The 14,704-nt window shown below is 43.5% G+C and overlaps 1 protein-coding gene across 3 annotated transcripts in view; it reads right to left on the minus strand.

Annotated features, from left to right (window-relative positions):
* GARRE1 (granule associated Rac and RHOG effector 1) overlaps positions 1–14,217 on the minus strand; it is a 62,952-nt gene extending 48,735 nt beyond the window's left edge. Inside the window, exon 1 of one of the 3 annotated variants that reach the window (XM_056500711.1) lies at positions 14,131–14,217. The gene's annotated coding sequence lies outside the window, so the exon portion shown is untranslated. Of the gene's footprint in view, positions 1–12,439; positions 12,612–13,373; positions 13,611–14,130 lie in introns of those variants that run through there. The other 2 variants (XM_056500713.1, XM_056500712.1) reach the window with 2 other exon arrangements.
* Positions 14,218–14,704: the final 487 nt, after the last annotated feature.

Below are 14,704 nucleotides of genomic sequence, written 5' to 3' on the forward strand. Positions count from 1 at the left end.
GGGAGCAGAGCTGGATTTTGGAATGGACTGAAAAACAGACAAATTGGGCAGTCAAGAGTCACCTCATTAACATATTTATCCACCACTGGGTACCATGAAACAGAAGTTATCAATGACAGCACACCCAGGAGCAGCCCATGAGATTCATTCCTAGGTGACTCCTGGAGGATAACAATACTTCCATTCCTTAAAAAAAAATAAAATTACACTGTCAACATAAAGAAATACAATTCAGGAGTGCTCCATCCCTCAGCAAAAACATGATGTTAAAAATCCCTATTTTGAATGGCAACTTCATGGAGTCTTCAGGGTCAACATTTGAAAACTTCTCTACCCTACCTCAAAATGAAGACTCAAAGCATCTTAAAAAACCTCACTGAGATTCTCATGTCAATGAATGACAGCCACAAAAATTTATCATGCCACTAGGAAAATATGTGAAAATGTTTTCAAAAGGATACTGTTAGTCCAACGGAAAAAGAGTATCACAACACTGTCCAATAACCCAGCTATTTCAAAACACTGAATTAATTATTTGATGGACACCAGAGTAATAAAAATACACCATTTAAAGAACTAATATAATATTGCCTGTCAATGCAAATATAAGTTAATTTTCCCAGAGTCTCTGCCCTATGAAAGGTACTGAAGCAATTCTAGGTCCTCATCGAGGACAGCAATAAAGTTTAATTTTTTCAGCACTGTTTCCACTCCCATCTTTCACAAACTTGTGGGAACACAGCATAGGTGGTTTCAGTTATGCTAAGAATATTGTCCATTAGTGATAAAGAATGAAACCTAAGTTGTACCAGAGTGAATCCATACCTAACACCATTTTAAAATGATCACTTTGCAGGGAAAGGGCTCCTGGAGCACAGTCATTGATGCAGGCTGGAGCTGCATGCTGATCTGTGCCTTCATTTCCAATAAAGCATTCAGTGCACATTCAACTAAGTCAAAACAAGCCTTTCAACACACAATCGTTTACAGGAAACATTCCAATTACTAATGAGCGCATGAAAAGCTTCGAAGCTCACTGAAAATTTAGCAATTTTAAATTTTTTTTCTGAGAGGAAACCTAAGAACTATTTTTTGAAAAAGAAGCCTTGGACTTGGAGCACTCAAGCATCACCAGGTAGGTCAGTTATCAGAGCAGGGTGAAATGGACACTGACACCAGAGGGCCTGATGGTTTTCTTTGGTATTTAACAACACAGTCATTAAACTCATGTTTAAAAATTAATTTAACAATTCAATTTAAGCTAGTAAGTACATTCATACAAGGATACAAGGTGATCTAGTGCCACTCTATTAGCCACTGTGCCTTGTGCCTGTGCCACCTGCCATGAACTTGCCTGGCACACCTGGCTGAGCTCACACAGCTTCCCTGCAGGGCAGCCTGGAGCCAGCTGGGAGGGAGCACACTGCACAGCCACCCCCTCAAGAACACAGCAGCAATCTTCTATCTGATCACTCATCTCAGATAAGACATTCCCACTACTCACCACTCCCAAGTCCCTCCAGCCCCAGTGGAACCATCCCACAGCAGGTATGGCTCAGCCAGGCTAATTCTGGACAAAACTCAATGGCCACACTGTTCCATAAACAATATTATGGAAACAACAGCTTCCACAATGGCTCTGGAGAAGGTAAGTGATTTATTATTTAGGAAACATTTCTCCTTGCATCTGCTTTAAGATAAGCAGCACAGTAACAGAGCCCAGGGAACAATGCAGTGGTTGGGAAGAACCCTGCTGTTAGACCTTGACATCTAAGGCTGAAATTTCCACTGCAGTTCTTTATTATGTTCTCTATTTAATGATAATGCCCCTTCTTCCACATCTTTTTCCCATTAGGCAGGCTGTGACAAAAACCTGAACTTGTGTGTCCTGTGCCCCTGAATTACTGATGGCAGCAGAAAGTGCCAATGGCTACAGCACAAACCAAAGCAAACAGCAAATGCTTCTGCAGGAGGATTTCCACCCACTCCTGCTCCCCACACTGCTAGTTCTGGAAAAAGTAGGGAACTGTGTTCCTGCTCTATCAATCCCCCTTCCTTCTACACTCTGCAAGGATTTTGCCCTGCTTGTAGAATTAGTCAACAACATCTATATTCTACAAAAGTCTACAATATGCATCTGTAGAAGCCTCTCAGGGAACACTATAATGCATAAACACAGGGATGCCACATTTATTTTCTGCATTTCTATTATAACATGAAGTTTGTAGTTTCCTGCAAATTTTGAACACTAAAAGCATATCCTGCTTTCTTGCTTCCAATTCAACAACACTGGTCTATTTTCAATTTCTTTTCCCTTCTTTTAGATTAATTCCAGCCAGCTTAAACCCCACAGTAATAGACAAGGATCCTTACTACACACTGAGGTATTTATAGGTGTGGTTTTATCCAGAGCAATACAAAATATGGATTCCCTGCATGTACCTAACAATGCCTGTTATGTGCACACCACACCACACATGTTCTGCCCACTGAGGGAGTCGAATTTCTATGAGACATTTTCTCAAAATTTCAAGTCTAGAAATAAATAAAATAATTACCTTCCTTCAAAGCATCCAGTAACACTCTGCAGCTGGAGCAGGCCATACCACTTTGTGCTTTTATTTTATTAGGAACAATGTGTTCTAAAGACAGAATCAGGACTAACCACAATCAGAGTATTATTGGATACATCAAGGGGTTTTATCCTCTGCTACCACTTGTGCATTTACATGAATCAAGGAGAGTTTAAGCAGTGCTTCAGCTGCCTCAGGGACACTAACACACCAAACTGAGTAACAACAGGAAATCTTTTGCATTTTCAGCATGGCAGATTCCTCTCCCCATCTTTCAGCTAATATTCCAATCCTGTCTAACACATACAATCAGGAGAGTTTTATATTGGAATTAAAGCCTAAAGCAGGGGGAAAAAAAAAAAGTAAAACTCAAAGTAAGAACAAAAATAATCACAGGGGAAAAGGAGAGTGACTAGATTCAGCAGCATAAAATACTGAGATGATTCTGTGCCTGGCAATGAAACTGATGTGTTTTTTTAACAAATATCAATATAACAATATTCAAAATTAAGATGAAACTATATTTTAGGGCTCTCAAATGCTATTAGTGAGGCATCCTGCTGCTTTCTGAGTTGTTGCATCCCTATCAGCAAATCACTATAAACAGTATAAAGTCATGCAAAATAGAACCTTAGCTCCTCCTACAGCTAATGTTTTATTCTCTATCTGAAACAGAAAATTCTTCCATGGACTGCTTTTCATATTTTTCAGGTGATTATGCTGGTATTTCTTTGCCTCAAGTTGAAACATACACTCTGTTTAGGAGTCATTTCTATGTCCACACTTTGGTCAAAACAATGGATTTTTGTTAGTCAGAACTGAGACTTATTTACTACTAATAAGAATTACTTCAGTGTTACATTAAGCAATCTCTACTAGTAAGCACCTAGGAGATAACTACTCAATGAAAAAATCTTGTGGTACTGAGGTTTTTACCACATACCAATGTTGTAAATACCTGACTTATCTTATCCTGAATTCACAGAATGGTTTGGGTTGGAAGAGCCTTAAAGCATCTCATCCCACCCCTGCTATGGGTAGGGACACCTTCCATTATCCCAGTTATCCTTGGTAATTCCAGAGCCCATCCAACCTGGCCTTGGACATTTCCAGGGATCCAGGGGAGCCATAGCTTCTCTGGGCACCCTGTGCCAGGGCCTGCCCATCCTCACAGGGGTCATTTCCTTCTAAGATTTCATCCAAATCTATCCCTCAGCCAAGGCAATTCTCCCTTGTCATACCACTACATGCTCTTGTGAAAAATAACAGATTTAAGCTTGCTATTCAGAAAGGAAAGGGTTTTTTACCTAACATGTGTAATTCTAAAAGATTACATTGAAGAGTCTCAATTACTCATTGAGTTCATGACTATGAGCAGCTGCTTTGCTACGTTTCTTACTGCAGTCTTCTCATTTTGAACAAAGAAAAGAAAACAAGAAAAGGAGAGGCACTGCAGTGCAAGTGCAAGTGTGCCACAAGTACCTGCCACAACCTCCAGCTCACCACCAGCCCAGGATGAGGCAGTACCTTCCACAAGGAGGGACACGAAGCAGCAGTTTCAGGAAGAGTCATTTCACCAGTGAAACAAAAACAGGTTCTTCCCTCTACATCAACTACAAAGCATCACTTTTGAAGGATTAGTCCTTTAGATGCTGGTTCTTACCCAAGAGGTACACAACATCTGACCTGCTGTGCTGAACACCCCACAGTTAAGACAAAGGCATCTTACACACACTGATATCTCTAAGTCAATTTGTCAAGTGTTTCCCTCCTCCAAGGGTTATTCTACAGCTGCAATCACCATTCCCTGCCTTTTTTCAGAATATATTAAGTGGGTCCTCTGAGATTACCAGGTTTGGACTGTTCCAGACAGAAACCCACCATCCTCTGGCCAAAACACCACCTGACTGTGACAGTGTAAGGTCAGGGAAAGCCAATAAACTACAGCACTCAGGTCAATGGTGTAATGTAAAAGAAGAAATTTTTTAAAACCCTCAACACAAATCCTTAGTGACAGCTAAATAAGGGATCTTAAGTCCACTAAGCTAACAGTGCTTTGAGGCACAATGAGGTTTTTCACATGCTACTGAGCACAATAATCAATACTCACACACAGCTACTTGCATTTTTGCCTCAAGTCTACCGTTCCAAATTATACCAGTTTAACTTTGCTCATGTTAAAATTCATTTTAGAGAAAAATATTTTATGTAGACACAGCATGCAAGATGCCCTGCATTCATACTATAATTTATTTTTCAACACACTGAACATCTGAATCAAAGCACAGCACACCTTCCTAGGAACACTCATGATTCTGAAGACTGGATCACTTACAAAGCTTTAAGTTAAAAAGAAAAGGAGCATGATTATGTAGTGTAGAAAAGTTCATAAACTATACTTACCCTTGTTGTTCTTGGTCATTAATTTCATGTGCAGCAAAATACAATCAACACAGCAGAGAGGAGAACTCATGCTCCAGATCAGAATATATCAAATAACATATGCAAAGAAGACACAATATATTACCTCCCTGAAACCACAAGAATTTTTGGAAAGAAGCTGCCTCATCTGTTGTATAACAATTTCAGAACAAAATACAGATAAAACTCTTTAACAGAAAGCAACTGACTGAAATTCATAATTTTCTCCTGTTAAAAAACCAGTAACAACATATTACATCAGACAGAGAAAAGCACCCACTGGCTGCAATGTGAAGCTGAAAAAAAGCCCATAAAATGTGAATGTCTCAGGAAAAAGAAAAAATTACAACATTAAGCCAAATAAAACCAGCAGTCTTCATCTCTCACACTGCAGAAAGTTAAGGGTCATGAAGGCCTTTCAGGTGAAACACAGCAAAAGATGCTGGAACACAAGAGAAGGCAGTCTACACAGACATTTCCATCAATAACCCCCTAAGTGCAAGGGAATAATGAATAAGAGGGTAAGGACAGAGGAACCTGAAGACCAGTAACACGCCAACTGCCTTAGGTTGCAATGCAGGATGTGACCAGAAATGTGTGTTCCATCACCATCTGCTGAAGCTGGGTGGGCCAGTGACCCTTATCTCTGTGGCACATATTATCTGCTAATGGGCCATGTTTAAAACCAAGTGGGGCAGTCATCTTTATCTTTTCCCCAACCCATCCTCCCTCCAGGAAGATATCATCTGCTGCTGGGCCATTCAGTCCTACTGCATGACTGATAAAATTACATCATCCCACTGGGAGATGCTCCAGCCAGGGGAGGAGCCAAGCCTTTCCTACCTAGATAAAATCTGAGATTTGGAACACCAAGGCAACCTTCTTTCCACTGGGTTCCAGAGGAAAGCCAGACCTTTCCACATCATCCCTGGACCTTCAGAGAAAAACTGCACCTTCTACAGGAGCACTGCTCCAGCTGAACCACATCTGCCACTGCAGGAGGATGCAGCCACCACTGAATGGCACTGCTACCAACACCCTGACTGACTGATGGGGTGTCAGGTTGTAGTCTGACTCTGTCAGTGTTTTGGGATTGTTCTTTGTAACACTGTATTTCTATTTTAATTTTCCTAGTAAAGAACTGTTATTCCTAATTCCCATATCTTTGCCTGAGAGCCCCTAAATTTCAGAGTTATAATAATTTGGAGGGAGGGGTTTACTTTCTCCATTTCAAAGAGAGGCTTCTGCTTTTCTTAGAAGACACCTGTCCTCCAAACCAGGACACCAACCTACAGATGCATCCTCAGAAATTCACTTGAGAAGCTTAGTTTAAAAATGTCACAACCTCCCTAATCAACAAGCTGTGCAGCTGTTTAGGATTATGTATTGTACCTTGAAAGCCAGAGGAGCTCCTCAGCCTTGTCCTCTGCTAGCCTGAGCCAGAGCAATTCCCACACCATGTTCACCTAACACATCTGACCAAAGAACACCCTTCAGAAATGTGCCCAAATATACAGCAACCACCTGGCACTCCTGGCACCTGAGTGACAGCTCCTGCCACCTGACAGGACCTGATGGTCACTGCAATATGGAAAAGGAGGGCACACACAGGAGAGCTCTCATCTTCTAACCCGTGTTCAGTAGAAGCACAAGTACAGAGCAGACCATGGTCATTTGTCTGACTGTCTCAGACAATCCCAATCAAACCTCCTACAACCCAACCATTCCAAAAACCAAGATTGGGGAAAAAAAAACCAAACAAGTTCTTTTCCTGCTGCATCTTCAAAGGAAGAAAATGCACTTTACCCAAAAAACCATTTCCCTAAATCTTGTGTGTCAACTACAGATTTAATCTATTGAACCAATTCATCACCACAAAAATGTAACATTCCTATACAAAAACAAAAAATGTATCATTAGTGGTTTTCAACAGATTTCATATCCAGAAACATCTGCAGAGCAATGCATTCACTTAACCAGTCAAGGAACTTTTCTAACCACTAAAGCAAGCAGCAGATTTACTTCAAAACAGCACAGGTCAGATATACCACTTTTCCACATGGAAAAAGCTCTAAGTGTACTTGACCAGAGACAGCCAAACCAGACCATATACTGTCCCACAAACCAGCAGCTGGTCTTAAAACTGAAATAGTCATTTATGTGAAAGACAACATTTAAATCAGGGTCGATAACTGGACCTGAAGAATATCTTTGCTAAGAAGGTATGAACAGGTCTTGTTAAATTCATGGCCAATTTTATATAAAATTTGCTAACTATCAAAGTTAATTTGCAATACCTGCCTGAAACTTTATAAGGTTTGCTCCTCTTTGAGAATGGAATGAGGTCAAAGTGCTGAATTCAATATCACAATCTGCTGCCCTGGAAATTATTGCAATGTTTACACAAAGAAGTTTATTATGAGATCTAATAGGATTGCTCAAAAAAAAAAAAAAGTTTTCATTCTCCTTCTGAAAGCAATACAACAGACAGAAAGGCTCTTTTGAGTAAGGACTTTTCCAACATTTTAATACAGAACCAAGCATATTCCCAAAAGCAGAATATTGCTATAACATGCTCTGTTTTTCAGGGTTTGGTTCTAATAACTGGCATTTCCTTCCAGGACTCCATACATTTTTTATCAGCATGAAACAAAAATAAGCCATGGAATTAGAAATTCACATACACTTGCATTATTTTAGGAAATTTAATTTTTAGTTGACTTACCCAGCTCTTCTGTATATAACCTTCAGCAATTTCTCTTCAGAAACAGCCAAAACAAGTGTAACACTACCAAAGCCTTAACCTTCTTTCTATCAGAAGATGTGCACCTATTTACACTGGTGGAAGGACAATTTATTTTGCACTGTGTGTCACTAAACCATGCCCAGTTTGCTCTCTGTACATAAAAAATATCCAAGTACCCACTCTCACCTCTGCTCTCCTGCCAACAACAGCAGACTTAGTTTCATCTGCACCACTCACAACTGAACTCAATAAAACAAAATTCTGATCATTACCAAGTCTCTTCATTCTCTTTTATCTAGTAAATTGAAGGCTTTAGTTTTTCCTAAAGAACACATGCATATTTAGCAGAAGACCTATTTTTCATCATCATATTAAAGTTTTTGATTGCATCGCTTGCAAACCCTCATCTCATAGAGCAATAAGTGTTGATATTATTATTATTTAAATTATTTAATTAAATTACTTTATTATTTAAATATTTGCAAGCTGTGTTGCTCAGCTGAAAAACCACAAATACCTAACTATGTCTTTGGTAAGAGGCTAAATAAAGTTTATTCTGCAGCTCAGACACATGCACTGATGAAGCAGGATTCTGTAAAAATGTCTTTGCAAAGTTTTAGTTAAAGCTGTTCCACACTACCAGGCCTTAACTCCTGCTTGGACCAAGAACTGCAGACCACTCAACATAAGCAGCATTGCTACTCTCCCCTTCCACCAAGTATCTTCTCTCCTTAGGATCTTCCCATCTTTTACAAAACACAGTGATGAACACTAGCATTCATTTTTACCTGCATTGGACAAACATGGCTTATTCTGAGCATTTGCAGATGACAAACTTATCTTACACCAAAGTCTCCCTGAAGAAGAACATACAGAACAGCAGTTTTAGGTACCCTCTTCCTCCTTGTATTCTTCCTCCTTGCACATAATACAACACCATCAGTGCAAACAGCATCCTGAGAAACATTTTGCAATGCTCACGTTACATTCCTCAAACCTTTTGGAGTCTGGCACAGAATTACACCTCCCCACTGTGATCCTTGCCCTGTGATTCCCCAGCCTTTTGCTGCACCTGTGAGGATGCAGACATGAGAGGAGCCTTCCAAGAGGAGGAGTGTTTCTGTGTGTCCTTCCTAGGCACTACAGCTCTCTCTGCTTTTCAGCATTTTTGTTACATGATCATATAGAAAGAATATCTGGCTTCTTCAGGTTGAGATTGCCAGCTTCAAATATTTTTAAGGAACTTTTGAAAATATTACCTTCTACTTAGACTTTTAGGAAGCAATACTTAAAAGATCTCCAGATTTTCCTGGAATGTGAGCTGCAGACATTCAGGTGCTTTATCTTTCCCCAGGGAAGTTCTTGTGCTTGGACTCAAAGTGTTCCCAGGTACACAGCCAACTTTTGTAATATGTACAGAAGAGCAGGAAGTTCAACTTTCATTAAAAAATACCTAGGAACATTGCCCTGAATATCCTGGTATGAGACAAATCATGTGGACACGCTTCAAAGGATCTAATTTTACCCCAGTAAATCCAGAGGAATTCCCAACACCATCCAGAAACTCACAAACATACCAGTTATGACAGTCAGGTAATCTACTTGGGAAGCTAAAAACACTCAGTTACTGACAGGATTAGAGATAAATTTCTTTGGTAGACAACTCTCACACGAATGAATGACACTACAGATGCCTGTGGAGAAAAGGAAAAAAGGTCCCCCATGGCCCCTTCCTCCTGCTCTTGTCCTACCTTCTCCTCTACAACTCATTCTATACACTGCTTCAGAGTTCCCAAAATGTGCTAAAATAAAGCATTAAAGAAACAAAGTTCAGTGTTATTATTATTTTAATGACGAGAAACAAACTTTCTCTTACATTCAGAAGCTGTTTAGGCTGAGGACATTTTTTCTGTTCCCAGATTGCAGAGTACACGACACAGAGCCCGAGGAATTTTCTATAATTGGATAGTACCATTTAAATGTCAGCTTTGAGTGCACAACTAAACAAGAGTCACACCTAAAATACTGTTATTAAACAGCCAGTTGACATGTTCCCTTACAGCATTCTAACCAGCACATAGGTAGTGTGAGGAAAGAATAAAAATAGAATAACTCAACATGAGGAGTGACCAACAGGGTGGTGGAAGAATTTTCCTGTTGAAATTTTCCAAAGAATCTGTCTTTTGCAATGCTGTTGTACAGAAATGCTTATTAGAAAATGTTAATGCCTGACAAGTACCCCACTGCAATATGACTTGATAAACCAAAACAGAGTCCTGTTGACCCCAAATCCCCAATCACTTAAAAAAGAAGAAAACTGTTAGGAACTGATAGACACTCACTCACCTGCCCAGCAACAAAAGACCATGAAGAAGGAACAATGAAAATCTAGTTAGCCTAAACCAGAAAATACTCATCAGGTATTTCAGGGAGAAAATGTTACTAAAAACATCAGCAGGAACTGGTCACTATTTAGGGAGGCATTGTAAAGATGTTTCCCAATACATTATTTTGTCTGATGTGACCCTAACAGTAAAACATGGGCACTTACTCTACAGCCAAAATTTTTTGATGTTTTTTATTTGCTTTTTAGCTAATACAGCAAAAATTCTATCTACCAGTGCTGTTGTGTTCTCCTACGAGGGCTTTCCTTAGAAGGAAGAATATTTATTTCCTTAGTGAAAATGGCTCTTCAAAGCCAAGTCCTAGAATATCACACTTCCAACTTGAGTTGGATAAGCTGCCGTATGTTATCACCAGACTGAAGCCAATTTGCCATCGATGGAATGCAGTATCACAGCTGGGAAAATGCCTGACGTGCTGCACAGCCTCTCAAAGATGCCTGAAAGCCTCACAGAGCCTCAGCTACTCCCACCTCAGACCCACCCATGCACTCAGACATCCTGGGACAGCCCCAGCTGTACCTGGAGTCCTTTGCATTCCCCTTTTCAGCCCTTTTCTGCCATTCTTCAAAGTTTGACCAGCATTTCTAAACCTTCCATTCTGCCCTCACACACACTCACTCCTTTTTCTTTTACTCCAAAGCACTCCAGCCTGAATCCCTGCAAGCTGTTTTGCCACATGCAAAGCTAGTGACCTTAACAGAATCACACAGATCAATTCCCCAAAATTTATCTTAATTCATTAATTACAGCAGGGTAAGGCAAGATTGATATTCCAAGACCACAGCTCTCAAAACAATTTGTCTTGTCACATTAGAGCTCTTCAAAGTGAAACACATCTCATTACCACCAAAAAAGTTTCATTTAAAAAATCTTTTTTTATCCCCTCCTTGTTTTAATTACCATTTTGACAAAATTCAAGGACTGGACTAAACCAATTTATCCACAGAACACTACAAGACTGGAATGCTATCAGACCAAATTGGCAATTAACCTGCAAAGCAGAATTTGTGAATGGAATGTGTCCTCTTCCCCCACACACACCTTAAGGGTTTCTTTGACAGCTGGGAGGACAAATGTCTAAACAGCTCCTGATGTAAAATTGTCTCGAGGTACATAAGCAGCAGAAGAGAAGAAACACAAAGCCAGAGGTGCAACAAACACAACTCCAAGCTTCTTCTCAGTGAGTTTGGAACCTATCTTTAACATATTCCACTTAATTTTAAAAATATTTTTTCATCCTACAAGCCAGAGTTTCAGATTTTACAGGTATCAGGACACAGGACCACCTATGGCTTAGATCCACAGTCCCCATTAAGTTTCCAGCACATACAAAACCCACACAATGGCCCAGGAGCAGGGGATTGCCTGCAGCATGTCACCACCCTGCTGCCCAAAGGCTGGGAAGGGTATCCAGGCAGCACCAAGCTCCAGGAGGAGCAGAGCAATTACAACACAGATTTTTGTCAGGCATAGCAGAGCCAATCACCCTCGGAGCCAGCCCAGCACAATGCCCTGTGGTGAGGTTACCCATGCTGCTGGAAATGTCATCTTTCATACATGATATAAACCCCTTCTGTAGCTACTAACAATACCCTGGCACTGTTTGCAACACGTGGGGTGTTGCACTGGCTAACACCAGTAGTAAAGTTCTATCTACCTACAATCACCACAAGAAAATACTCACTGCAGCAAGTTCTGGATCTCCCTGTGCAGTTATCTGTGCACCCATCAGACACTTCTCTAAAACTCCAGAAACACCTTGAGATCACTGTGAATAAAGGAGCTCTTTTCATACAGCACAATTAGTCATAGCAGCAGTGATAGCTATTTTGAGCAGCACCCATTAATCACTATCATTAGCAGGATTTCTGGTGTACCAGCATTCATTGTACCCAAGAACAAGTCTTTTCCTATTACAGTACTACTACATAAACAAAAGCAGCAGCAGCACAATTTCTCTTGACACAACCCTGTTTTGAGCAAGGCAAGTGGCAGCACTTGAAATGACAGTCAGTGTCAGGTTTAAAGAAAAGCTTAGGTAGGACAGAAAAATACAATTGTTCTGCTGCAAAGAAAAATCGGCCATCATTTGTATGCTGGGGGAGAAGGGGTGTTGAAAAACAATAAATAGTGGGAAGAAGTGGAGAATAAAGATCTCAAGCTGGAGATAGAACACTCTCAGAAAAATAAGAGGCCAGTGACCAAATCCAAGCTGATGCCTAAGAAGCAGAAGAAACCTAGACTTCACTTTTAAACATCAGTAGTGTATATTTGCCTTATTACATTTTATTTACCTGTTAGCCAAATTTCAGTCACAGAATGGACTTTCAACTTGAAAAATATTCTCCATCCACATTATTCCTGGTTTCCTAACCACCCTGAGTAACTCCTGATGCAGAATGAGAAAGTCCAGCAGCATTCCTGCCTTACACTGATGGAGGAAGCAGCAAAAGATGCATGGAAAAGCAGTGGCTCTGAGCTGCCTCCAGCTGGGTTCCTCCAAGCACCAGGAACAAGTACATTTGACCTGAAACACACCTTCATTAAATACTTTGTAAGTTCTGCTGGGAAGGAAAGAACAGAAAATACAGGAAGAAAGAAAAACCTTCTGCAAGTCTTGAACGTGGAAAACTCGCCATTCTTTACAGAAGGGTCCGGCTTTATCTTCTGTAGAAACATTGCCTGGTAGAAGACTCGAGCCAAGTGCAAAATCGTGTTGGTACCCATGACACACAAACTGCACCTGTGCACATACCAAAATGGGCCAACACTGCTGATCCCATGAGCTGCATACCAAAACCTTCAAGTGGCCAGGAGCCACACAACACACAGCACAAACCTCCGAGAGGTGAGGAAGGGGAGCTTTGGCCGCCCGTGCCCACAGAAAACAGAAACAGCTCCTCAAGAGCACCACTTTGCCGAGGAACCAGAAACATCCAGCAACAATAGCCTCAAAACGCACAAGGCCGGCAGTCCCAGCCGCAGTCCCACTTCGGGAGCCAAGCCTCACCCTGTGCCAGCCCAAGTGGCTGAGCCACCCAACACCGAGTTTATAGCAGCGAGGTACGGCCGCTTCACAGCCCAGACAGCTGTGCCTCCATAAAAACAGTAATGATAACAACAACGGCCAGTTGATACCCATAACTACGTTTATAATCTCACATAAAACAAACAAATAAGACCTTCTGAGCGCTTTCAAGTTCCTAAGCCAACCCGACAAACACATACCTCCACCACTTCCTCTCCACTCAACGAATAAAACCCCTCAAGCAGGGAGAAGCAAGGGAACACCAGTAAAGTTTTAAGCTATAGCCCAAAATGCGTTCTCCCCTTGCTGGCAGCTACCATATGCACACAAGCCAAGGCTGGGCAGCACCAGGCGGCACTGGCAGCTCGCACCAGGTGAGCGATCCGGCGGCAGCCCTGCAGCGGCCGGGCACGCCGCTGCCCGCAGGCCCGGCCGGGGCGCGGAGGGGCCGCGGAGCCCCGAGCCCGGCCGGCTTTGGGCGGCGCCGCTGCCGCGGAGCTCCGGCCCGGGAGAGGCCGCGCGGCGGGGCCGGGGGCCGGCGGGGCCGGGCCGGGCGGGCGCCTCGGGTCACCGCGGAGCAGGAAGGTGCGCAGGAATTCCCGCAGGCGCACTCCCGGCCCCGCCGCGCTGCCCGGGCTGCCCGCACACGGGTCACGGGGGGGCGGCCGCAGCCCCGACACCGCCCCGGGCTGTCCCCGCCGCCACGGCCGGCCCGGCCCGGCCCCTCCGCGGCACCGCCGCCTCGCCTGCCCCCGGCCGGGGCTCCCCCCCGGCCGCAGCCCCCGCCGGCGCCTCCCGAGCGGCCCAGGGGCTGCCCCGGCGCTGCCGCCCTCCGCGCCGCGGCTCCCGGTGCCGCGGGCGCTGCCAGCGCGGTGCCCTCACGGCCGGGCCCGCGGGCCGCGCTGCGGGGCCGGGCCGGGCCGCGGGCTCGGCGGGGTCGGCGCGGCGCTCACTCACCTGCCCGCGACAGCCCCGGGCCCCGCGCCGAGCGCTCCGGAAACGGCGGCGGCTCCGCCGGGGCCGGGGAGGGGCCGGCGAGGGGCGGGAGGAGCCGCGAGTGACAGCGGGAAGGGGCGGCGGGAGCGGCGGGCGGCGCCGGCCGGGCAGCGCGGCGGGGAGGCGGCAGCACCGGCGCGGAGGGACAAACAGCCTGAGGGGCGGCCTGGAAAGGGAGAAGGGCATGAATCGATCAGTGAATGTTTTATATGAGCTCAAAATTGTGAAGGGTCTCACGCTTTTGTCTTGGGGTCAGATGCTGTCCCGATTCAGGAGAGCGGTTCGAGACGGAGATCGCCGGCGGCACCTGCGAAGTTCTTTATTCCTTTTCTGTCCAAAGTCTCTTGCTGAACAAACTGCGAGGTTCAACACTGGTGTTCAGTGCATTTATTTGGGAATTAAGTAAAACGCACAAACATCATCTCAAACTGGTCCCTTTGACATAATTGTCAAGGTGCTATCTGCTTTAGGAATTGTTCAGAAATAGGCCTGGTCTGGGGTGTGAGTTTAAACTGGTTTCATATTATTTCTCAGC

This window comes from Oenanthe melanoleuca, chromosome 11, assembly GCF_029582105.1.
Source record: "Oenanthe melanoleuca isolate GR-GAL-2019-014 chromosome 11, OMel1.0, whole genome shotgun sequence".
NCBI lineage: Eukaryota > Metazoa > Chordata > Aves > Passeriformes > Muscicapidae > Oenanthe > Oenanthe melanoleuca.